This window comes from Orbicella franksi, chromosome 8, assembly GCF_964199315.1.
Source record: "Orbicella franksi chromosome 8, jaOrbFran1.1, whole genome shotgun sequence".
Lineage (NCBI taxonomy): Eukaryota > Metazoa > Cnidaria > Anthozoa > Scleractinia > Merulinidae > Orbicella > Orbicella franksi.
In genome coordinates this window covers 537501-548401 of record NC_138152.1, presented here as the reverse complement: position 1 = coordinate 548401, position 10901 = coordinate 537501, and positions in this window count along the sequence as shown.

The following is a 10901-nucleotide window of genomic DNA, read 5'->3' as shown; positions in this document are numbered from 1 at the left end:
CTTGTTTACGAGGGGTGGAACTATGGTTCGCAAGGCTATGAAGGGTCTTGCACCAGTGAAAAAGAGCAAACGAGTGTTGTTGTTTTGTTTTGTTTTGACCCCACTGATTTCATATGCTAATTCTCCTAAGAGATTGCCTTATATTTGTAGCGTTAGTAATAGGGAGAATTGAAGTCTTTGTCAAGACATCTTTTTGGAAGTGGTCAGTAAATGTATTCTCATTTATTTACACAGCCTGCACTGCTCAGTTGCAAGTAATAGTTGTCTGTATCAGGACTTTCTTGCTGATTTGAGACAGTTTTTCACTTCAAAGTCGGTGAATAACCATTAACGGGAAAATATTTACTCAAGGCTGTCAAACTCCACTGCGGTAAATAATTGCTTCAGAATTAGCCGACATCGTTTACAGTAGTTACATACTTAAAGTAGTGATAGCATTTATATTATTTGAGTAATAAAATATGTTTGGGAATAACAATTTGTAACTGGTTGTAATAGTTGTCGAATTTTCTTGATCCAGCTTACGTGAAATGGTTTTCTTGAATTCGGACTTTGTTCCTTTTGTTCCTTTTCAGCTAGTCCCGTAAAATCCCCCCGCCCATGCTCCCACACAACCACCCACGCGGGCTCACCCACCCTTTTCTAAGCAAAGAACTCTTTGATGTCACTGTTCCAACCAGTTTTGTAAAGGGAGTCAAATTAGTTTCATTAGTTTTGTACAGTTGAGCTAATATCTTAACATGCAAATATAGTCACCCGTTCTGGTCAAAATTACATTAATTATTTTTACTAATACAGAATTAATTTTTTTTAAATTTTTGTGGCGTCTTGTAAATAATTATATCTATTCGAATTATTTTTCCATATTTTACATCTTAGTTTTTACTTTTAATTCTGGAATTAATTTTACCTGTCTCAGATTTTTTCATATCTTTCATCAATTAGGTTTTCCTATGCACGAATTTCTTAGCAAATCCCATGCACCATTGAGGGCTGAGTGGAATCCCACAGGCCAATGCTCGCCCTTGTTCAACATGGCGGCTGGTGCGGTAGTGTAGCAGCTCTCGTAAGCTTGTAATTACCCAGGCAGTGAGGCCTGGGTTTAAATTTCGGCTTGGTTTTTTTTTTCTTTTCCTCGTTCAGTCACAAATCGCCGTCTGGTCTCTAAAGCGCATGCGTCACCTGTCCATGCGTGTACAGCACATGGAATTAACAGAAGTTGTCGTCGTGAAAAGTTAGCACGGTTCCATGATTTCTAGGGCGATGAAATCCCATACAAACGAACATACCGTTCGCGGTACACCAACACTAAAAGAAGTTAAGCATTTTCGGAACTGGTCGGTCTGCAAGCCTTATGAGAGATCAATTTACCAGCCAACATTTTCAGTGAATTTATCAAGAATCATGTTATACTAAAGGAGCTATCAACCGGGGCTATCAACTCTTCAACTTGATAAAAAGCATCTTCAGAAGCGTCATGGTATTTTTAGACGTGATCTTGAACCAAGTAAAATCCCAGCATGAGCTCAAGAACGTCTGAGCAACAAGAGTAGAAAGGTTAGAGAATTTGATTACGAATGTATCTGTACGAATACACCTAAGTAAAACGTTCTGAGAAACTTCGTAAAGTATAATAAAGTTGAAATCTCGAACTAAGCGATATTCTCTCGTTATTTTCTTGAAACAGAGTTATGTGTCTTTACAAGAATGAAACCCATGTAGCGAGTTATTGTCGATTTAGGCATGTGCTAAAACCCAGACGGTAGATTCTGGACGATGGACGATGGACGATATCTCTGACATTCATTTATTTGCCACATTCATTTATTTGTCATTTAAGTTGTCACACAATCTTGTCACGCGATGTTAAACTATTGAACAGCGAAAATTCGTGCCCTTCCCCCTCCCCTCCCCGGAGCAAAAATATAACTTATTTGGACTGGACAAATTATCACGAAGTTCTGATCGCGGATTTTCGTCACGCAATGTCACACATTCATTTATTTCTCTCGGATAAAGTACATGTATAAATTTTTCACACAATCTTTTGCTTTTGTCACGCGATGTCACCATGGAGTTTTGAAATATTGAACAGCAAAAATTCGTGCCCTCCCCCTCCCCCAGCAAAAATCTAACTTTTAAGGAATGGACAAATTATCACGAAGTTATCATAGCGGATTTTTTGTCACGGCATGTCACATTCATTTATTTCTCTCGGCCTTACTTTTCAATGAAATGGACACAGGTAAAAGGAGCGCACGATCGGTGTGGAGCTTCTACCCCGAAATATAGCCGCACTTTATTTTAAGACTGAAAGACTAGACGAAACCGCCTTACGCGCATGGTGATTTTGAGCAACTATGGCTCGATTTGCCGAAACTTGGGGGATATTTTCCAGTCCTGGGGACTCTATACTAACTCCTGATGATCTTAGTTTTCAGTGAAATGGACACAGGTAAAAGGAGCGCACGCTCGGTGTCGAGCTTCTAGGCCGAAATATAGCCGCACTTTATTTTAAGACTGAAAGAGTAGCCGAGACTGCCTTACGCGCATCGTGATTTTAAGCAACTTTGGCTCGATTTTCCCGAACTTAGGGGAAATTTTCCAGTCCCGGGGACTCTAAACTAACTCCTAATGGCCTTAGTTTTCAGTGAAATGGACACAGGTAAAAGGAGCGCACGCTCGGTGTCGAGCTTCTAGGCCGAAATATAGCCCCATTTCATTTTAAGACTGAAAGAGTATCCGAGACCTACTTAGGCGCATCGTAAATTTGAGCTACATTGGCTCGATTTGCCGGAACTTATGAAATATTTTCCACTCCCGGGGACTCTAGACTAACTCGTAATGGCCTTAGTTTTCAGTGAAATGGACACGGGTAAAAGGAGCTCGCGCTCGGTGTCGAGCTTCTAGGCCGAAATATAGCCCTTCATTTTAAGACTGAAAGAGTAGCCGAGACCGCGTTACGCGCATCGTAATTTTGAGCCACTTTGGGTCGATTTGCCGGAACTTGGAGGTTACTTTAAGGTCCCAAGGACTCTAAACTAACTCTTCATAGCCTTAGTTTTCAGTGAAATGGACACAGGTCAAAGGAGCGCACGCTAGGTGTCGAGCTTCTAGGCCGAAATATAGCCCCGCTTTATTTTAAGTTGAAAGAGTAGCCGAGACCGCCTTACGCGCATCGTGATTTTGAGCCACTATGGCTCGATTTACCGGAATTTGGGGGATACTTTGCGGTCCCAGGGACTAACTAACTCCTGATTGCCTTAGTTTTCAGTGAAATGGACACAGGTAAAAAGAGCGCACGCTTGGTGTCGAGCTTCTGGGCCTAAATATAGCTCCACTTCATTTAGAGACTGAAAGAGTAGCCAAGCCCGCCTTACGCCCATGGTGATTTTGAGCAACTTTGGCTCTATTTCCCGGAACTTGGGGGATGTTTTCCAGTCCCAAGGATTCTAAACTATCTGCTGATGGCCTTAGTTTTCAGTGAAATGGACACAGGTAAAAGGAGCGCACGCTCGGTCACGAGCTTCTAGGCCAAAATATAGCCCTACTTCATTTTAAGACTGACAGAGTACCCGTGACCGCCTTACGCGCATCGTGATTTTGAGCAACTTTGGCTCGATTTATCCGAGCTTGGGGAATATTTTCCAGTCCCGCGGACTCTAAACTAGCTCTTGATGGCCTTAGTTTTCAGCGAAATGGACACAGGTAAAAGGAGCGTACGCTCGGTGTCGAGCTTCTAGGCCGAAATGTAGCCGCACTTTATTTTAAGACTGAAAGAGTAGCCAAGACCGCCTTACGCGCATCGTGATTTTGAGCAACTTTGGCTCGATTTATCCGAGCTTGGGGAATATTTTCCAGTCCCGCGGACTCTAAACTAGCTCTTGATGGCCTTAGTTTTCAGCGAAATGGACACAGGTAAAAGGAGCGTACGCTCGGTGTCGAGCTTCTAGGCCGAAATGTAGCCGCACTTTATTTTAACACTGAAAGAGTAGCCAAGACCGCCTTACGCGCATCGTGATTTTGAGCAACTATGGCTCTATTTGCCGAAACTTCGGGGATATTTTCCAGTCCTGGGGACTCTATACTAACTCCTGATGATCTTAGTTTTCAGTGAAATGGACACAGGTAAAAGGAGCGCACGCTCGGTGTCGAGCTTCTAGGCCGAAATGTAGCCGCACTTTATTTTAAGACTGAAAGAGTAGCCGAGACTGCCTGCCGCGCATCGTGATTTTAAGCAACTTTGGCTCGATTTTCCCGAACTTAGGGGAAATGTTCCAGTCCCGGGGACTCTAAGCTAACTCCTAATGGCCTTAGTTTTCAGTGAAATGGACACAGGTAAAAGGAGCGCACGCTCGGTGTCGAGCTTCTAGGCCGAAATATAGCCGCACTTTATTTTAAGACTGAAAGAGTAGCCGAGACTGCCTGCCGCGCATCGTGATTTTAAGCAACTTTGGCTCGATTTTCCCGAACTTAGGGGAAATGTTCCAGTCCCGGGGACTCTAAGCTAACTCCTAATGGCCTTAGTTTTCAGTGAAATGGACACAGGTAAAAGGAGCGCACGCTCGGTGTCGAGCTTCTAGACCGAAATATAGCCCCATTTCATTTTAAGACTGAAAGAGTATCCGAGACCTACTTACGCGCATCGTGAATTTGACCTTCATTGGCTCGATTTGCCGGAACTTATAAAATATTTTCCACTCCCGGGGACTCTACCCTAACTCGTGATGGCCTTAGTTTTCAGTGAAATGGACACAGGTAAAAGGAGCTCGCGCTTGGTGTCGAGCTTCAAGGCCGAAATCTAGCCCCACTTTATTTTAAAACTGAAAGAGTAGCCAAGACGGCCTTACGCGCCTCGTGATTTTGAGCAACTTTGCCTCGATTTGCCGGAAATTGGGGGATATTTTTCAGTCCCGGGAACTCTAAACTAACTCTTGATGACCTTATGTTTCAGTGAAATGGACACAGCAAAACTTTTTGAACGTTCACTTTCGAGCTTCTGGGCAGAAATATAGCCCCACTTCACATTAAGACTGAAAGAGTAGCCGAGACCGCCTTACGCGCATCGTGATTTTGACCAACTTCGGCTCGATTCCCGAGTAGCAGGTTCGATTTGCCGAAACTTGGGAGATATTTTCCAGTCCCGGGGACTATAAACTAACTCCTGATGGCCTTGGTTTTCAGTGAAATGAACACAGGTAAAAGGAGCGCACGCTAGGTGTCGAGCTTCTAGGCCGAAATATAGCTCCACTTCATTTTAAGACTGAAAGAATAGCCGAGACCGCCTTACGCGCATCGTGATTTTGAGCAACTTTGGCTCGATTTGCCGGAACTTGGGGGATATTTTCCAGTCTTGGTGACTCTAAACTAACTCCTGATTGCCTTACTTTTCAGTGAAATGGACACAGGTAAAAGGAGCGCACGCTCGGTGTCGACCTTCTAGGCCGAATTATAGCTTCACTTCATTTTAAGACTGAAAAAGTAGCCGAGACCGCCTTACGCGCATCGTGATTTTGAGCAACTTTGGCTCGATTTGCCGAAACTTGAATGGTATTTTCCAGTCCCGGGGACTCTAAATTAACTATTGATTTGCCTTAGTTTTCAGTGAAATGGACACAGGTAAAAGGAGCGCACGCTCGGTGTCGACCTTCTAGGCCGAATTATAGCCCCACTTCATTTTAAGACTGAAAGAGTAGCCGAGACCGCCTTACGCGCATCGTGATTTTGACCAACTACAGCTCGATTTGCCGGAACTTGGGGAATATTTTCCAGTCCCGGGGACTCTAAACTAACTCCGATGGCCTTAGTTTTCAGTGAAAGGGACACAGGTAAAAGGAGCGCAAGCTCGGTGTCGAGCTTCTACGCCGAAATATAGCCGCACTTTATTTTAAGACTGAAAGAGTAGCCGTGACCGCCTTACCCGCATCCTTATTTTGAGCAACTTTGCCTCGATTTGCCGAGACTTGGGGTGTATTTTCCAGTCTCAGGGATACTAAACTAAGTGCTGATGGCGTTATTTTTTAGTGAAATGGACACAGGTAAAAGGAGCGCACGCTCGGTGTCGCGCTTCTAGGCCGAAATATAGCCCCACTTCCTTTTAAGACTGAAAGAGTAGACGAAACCGATTTACGCGCATCGTGATTTTGAGCCACTATGGCTTGATTTGCCGAAACTTGGGGGATAGTTTCAAGTCCCGGGGACTCTAAACTAACTCCTGATGCCCTTATTTTTTAGTGAAATGGACACAGGTAAAAAGAGCGCACGCTCGGTCTCGAGTTTCTAGGCCGAAATATAGCTCCATTTCATTTTAAGACTGAAAGAGTAGCCGAGACCGCCTTACGCGCATCGTGATTTTGAGCAACTTTGGCTCGATTTGCCGGAACTTGGGGGATATTTTCCAGTCCTGGGGACTCTAAACTAACTCCTGATTGTCTTAGTTTTCAGTGAAAAGGACAGAGGTAAATGGAGCGCACGCTTGGTGTCGAGCTTCTAGGCCGAAATATAGCTCCACTTTATTTTACGACTGAAAGATCAGAAGAAACCGACTTACGCACATCGTGATTTTGAGCCACTATGGCTCGATTTGCCGAGACTTAGGGGATATTTTCCGGTCCCGGGGACTGTAAACTAACTGCTGATGGCCTTAGTTTTCAGTGAAATGGACAATGGTTAAAGAAGTGGACGCTCAGTGTCGGGCTTCTAGGCCGAAATATAGCCCCACTTTAATTTTAATGCTGAAAGAGTAGACGAAACCGACTTACGCGCATCGTGATTTTGAGCCACTATGGCTCGATTTGCCGAAACTTAGGGGATATATTCCAGTGCCGGAGACTCTAAACTAACTACCGATAGCCTTAGTTTTCAGTGAAATGGACAGAGGTAAAAGAGAGGCACGCTCGGTGTCGAGCTTCTGGGACGAAATATAGCCCCCCTTTATTTTAAGACTGAAAGAGCAGCCGAGAACGCCTTACGCGCATCGTGATTTTAAGCAACTTGGGCTCGATTTCCCAGAACTTGGGGGATATTTCCAGTCTCGGGGACTCTAACCTAACTCCTGATTGCCTTGGTTTGCAGTGAAACGGACACAGCAAAACTTTTTGAACCCTCACTTTCGAGCTTCTGGGACGAAATATAGCCCCACTTCACTTTGAGACTGAAAGCGTAGCCGAGACCGCGTTGCGCACATCGTGATTTTGACCAACTTTAGCTGGATTTCCCGGAACTTGGGGGATATTTTCCAGTCCCAGGGACTCTAAACTAACGCCTGATGACCTTAGTTTTCAGTGAAATGGACACAGGTAAAAGGAGCGCACGCTCGGTGTCGTGCTTCTAGGCCGAAAGATAGTCCCACTTCATTTTAACACTCAAAGAGTAGACGAAACCACCTTATGTGCATCGTGATGTTAAGCAACTTTGGCTCCATTTGCGGGAACTTCGGGGATATTTTCCAGTCCCGAAGACTCTAAACTACCTCCTGATGGCCTTAGATTTAAGCGAAATGGACAAAGGTAAAAGGAGCGCACGCTCGGTGTCGAGCTTCTGGACCGAAATATAGCCTTACTATATTTTAAGACTGAAAGAGTAGACGAAACCGATTTACCCGCATTGTGATTTTGAGCAACTTTGGCTCGATTTGCCGAACTTGGGGGATATTTTCCAGTCCCGGGGACTCTAAACTAACTTATGATGGCCTTGGTTTCCAGAGAAATGGACACAGCTAAAATGATCGCACGCTCAGTTTCAGGCTTCTAGGCCGAAATATGGCCCCACTTCATTTTAAGACTGAAAGAGTAGCCGAGACCGCCTTACGCGCATCGTGATTTTGAGACACTTTGGCTGGATTACCGGGAACTTGGGGGATATTTTCTAGTCCCAGGGACTCTAAACTAACGCCTGATGACCTTAGTTTTCAGTGAAATGGACACAGGTAAAAGAAGCGCACGCTCGGTGTCGAGCTTCTAGGCCGAAAGATAGCCCCACTTCATTTTAACACTCAAAGAGTAGACGAAACCACCTTACGTGCATCGTGATGTTAAGCAACTTTGGCTCCATTTGCGGGAACTTCGGGGATATTTTCCAGTCCCGAAGACTCTAAACTACCTCCTGATGGCCTTAGTTTTAAGCGAAATGGACAAAGGTAAAAGGAGCGCACGCTCGGTGTCGTGCTTCTAGGCCGAAAGATAGCCCCACTTCATTTTAACACTCAAAGAGTAGACGAAACCACCTTATGTGCATCGTGATGTTAAGCAACTTTGGCTCCATTTGCGGGAACTTCGGGGATATTTTCCAGTCCCGAAGACTCTAAACTACCTCCTGATGGCCTTAGATTTAAGCGAAATGGACAAAGGTAAAAGGAGCGCACGCTCGGTGTCGAGCTTCTGGACCGAAATATAGCCTTACTATATTTTAAGACTGAAAGAGTAGACGAAACCGATTTACCCGCATTGTGATTTTGAGCAACTTTGGCTCGATTTGTCGCAACTTGGGGGATATTTTCCAGTCCCGGGGACTCTAAACTAATTCCTGATGGCCTTAGTTTTAAGTGAAATAGACACAGGTAAAAGGAGCGCACGCTCGGTGTCGAGCTTGTAGGCCGAAATATAGTCCCACTTCATTTTAAGACTGAAAGAGTAGCCGAGACCTACTTACGCGCATCGTGATTTTGACCCACTTTGGCTGGATTTGCCGAGACTTGGGGGATTTTTTCCAGTCCTGGGGAATCTAAACTAATTCCTCATGGCCTTAGTTTTTAGTGAAAAAGACACAGGTAAAAGGAGCGCACGTTCGGTGTCGAGCTTCTAGGTCGAAATATAGCCGCACTTTATTTTAAGACTGAAAGAGTAGTCGAGACCGCCTTACGCGCATCGTGATTTTGAGCAACTTCGGCTCAATTTGCCGGAACTTAGGGGATATTTTCCAGTCCCGGCAACTCTACACTACATCCTAATGGCCTTAGTTTTCAGTGAAATGGACACAGGTAAAAGGAGCGCACGCTCGGTTTCAAGCTTGTAGGTCGAAATATAGCCGCACTTCATTTTAAGACTGAAAAAGTAGCCGAGACCGCCTTACGCGCATCGTCTTTTTGAGCAACTTTGGCTCGACTTCCCGGAACTTGGGAGATATTTTCCAGTCCTTTGGACTCTAAACTAATTCCCAATGGCCTTAGTTTTCCGTGAAATGGAGAAAAGTAAAAGGAGCGCACGCTCGGTGTCGAGCTTCTAGGTCAAAATATAGCCCTACTTCATTTTCAGACTGAAAGAGTAGCCGAGACCGCCTTACGCGCATCGTGATTTTCAGCCACTTTTTCTCGATTTGCCGGAACTTGGGGGATCATCTCCAGTCCCAGGGACTCTAAACTAACTCAAGATGGCCTTAGTTTTCAGTGAAATGGACACAGGTAAAAGGAGGGCACGCTCGGTGTCGAGCTTCTAGGCCGAAATATAGCCGTACTTCATTTTAAGACTGAAAGATTAGCCGAGACGTCCTTACGTGCATCGTGATTTTGAGCAACTTGGGCTCCATTTCCCGGAACTTGGGGGATATTCTCCAGTCCAGGGGACTCTAAACTAACTCCTGATGGGCTTGGTTTGCAGTGAAATGCACACAGCAAAACTTTTTGAACTTTCACTTTGGAGCTTCGGGGCCGAAATACAGCCCCACTTCACTTTAAGACTGAAAGAGTAGCCGAGACCGTCTTACGCGCATCGTGATTTTGAGCAACTTTGGCTCGATTTGCCGGAACTTGGGGGATATTTTCCAGACCTGGGGACTCTAAACTAACTCCTGATTGGCTTAGTTTTCAGTGAAATGGACACAGCAAAACATTTTGAACGCTCACTTTCGAGATTCTGGGCCGAGATATAGCCCCACTTCACTTGAAGACTGAAAGAGTAGCCGAGACTGTTTTACGCGCATCGTGATTTTGACCAACTTTGGCTTGATTTCCCGGAACCTGGCAATATTTTCCAGTCCCGGGGACTCTAAACTAACTTGTGATGGCCTTGGTTTGCAGTGAAATGGACACAGCAAAACTTTTTGAACCCTCACTTTCGAGCTTTTGGGCCGAAATATAGCATCACTTCACTTTAAGACTAAAAGAGTAGCCGAGACCGCCTTACGCGCATCGTGATTTTGACCAACTTCGGCTCGATTTCCCGGAACTTGGGGGATATTTTGCAGTCCCGGTGTCGTGTCTTTTGTATGCGTGTCGACCGAAAATATTTTAAGAATGCCTGCTAGCACGTGAATTCGAACAATTGACAAGTCAAATGAACATCCATCGAATAGAATATCAATAGAATCCGACTGATGTGATAAGTTTCGCGTCCACGTGACATTTTGTTTTGAATAAGTGCGTTCAACTTTACTCTTTGAGAATTAGTATGTAAGTTAGTCCGCGAAGTTGGCGAGGAAAGTTTCGTAAGAGAGCTCAGAGAATTTCGAATCGAACGTAGATTGAGATGTGATGCGTAGGAACGCATATTAAGGCTAAGAAAAACTGTACGACGCTGAGGAATTCTGAGGTAAAGGTCAAGATCAAAACGTGGAGTTTTCATCCGGAAGGCCTTGGTTTGCAGTGAAATGCACACAGCAAAGCTTTTTGAACGCTCACTTTCGAGCCTCTGGGCCGAAATATAGCCCCACTTCGCTTTAAGAATGAAAGAGTAGCCGAGACCACCTTACGCGCATCGTGATTTTGACCAACTTCGGCTTGATTTGCCGGAACTTGGGGGATATTTTCCAGTCCCGGGGACTCTAAACTAACTCCTGAGGGCCTTGGTTTGCAGTGAAATGGACACAGCAAAACTTTTTGAGCGTTGACTTTGGAGCTTCTGGGCCGAAAGATAGCCCCAATTCTTTTTAAGACTGAAAAAGTAGGGGAGACCGCCTTGCGCACATCG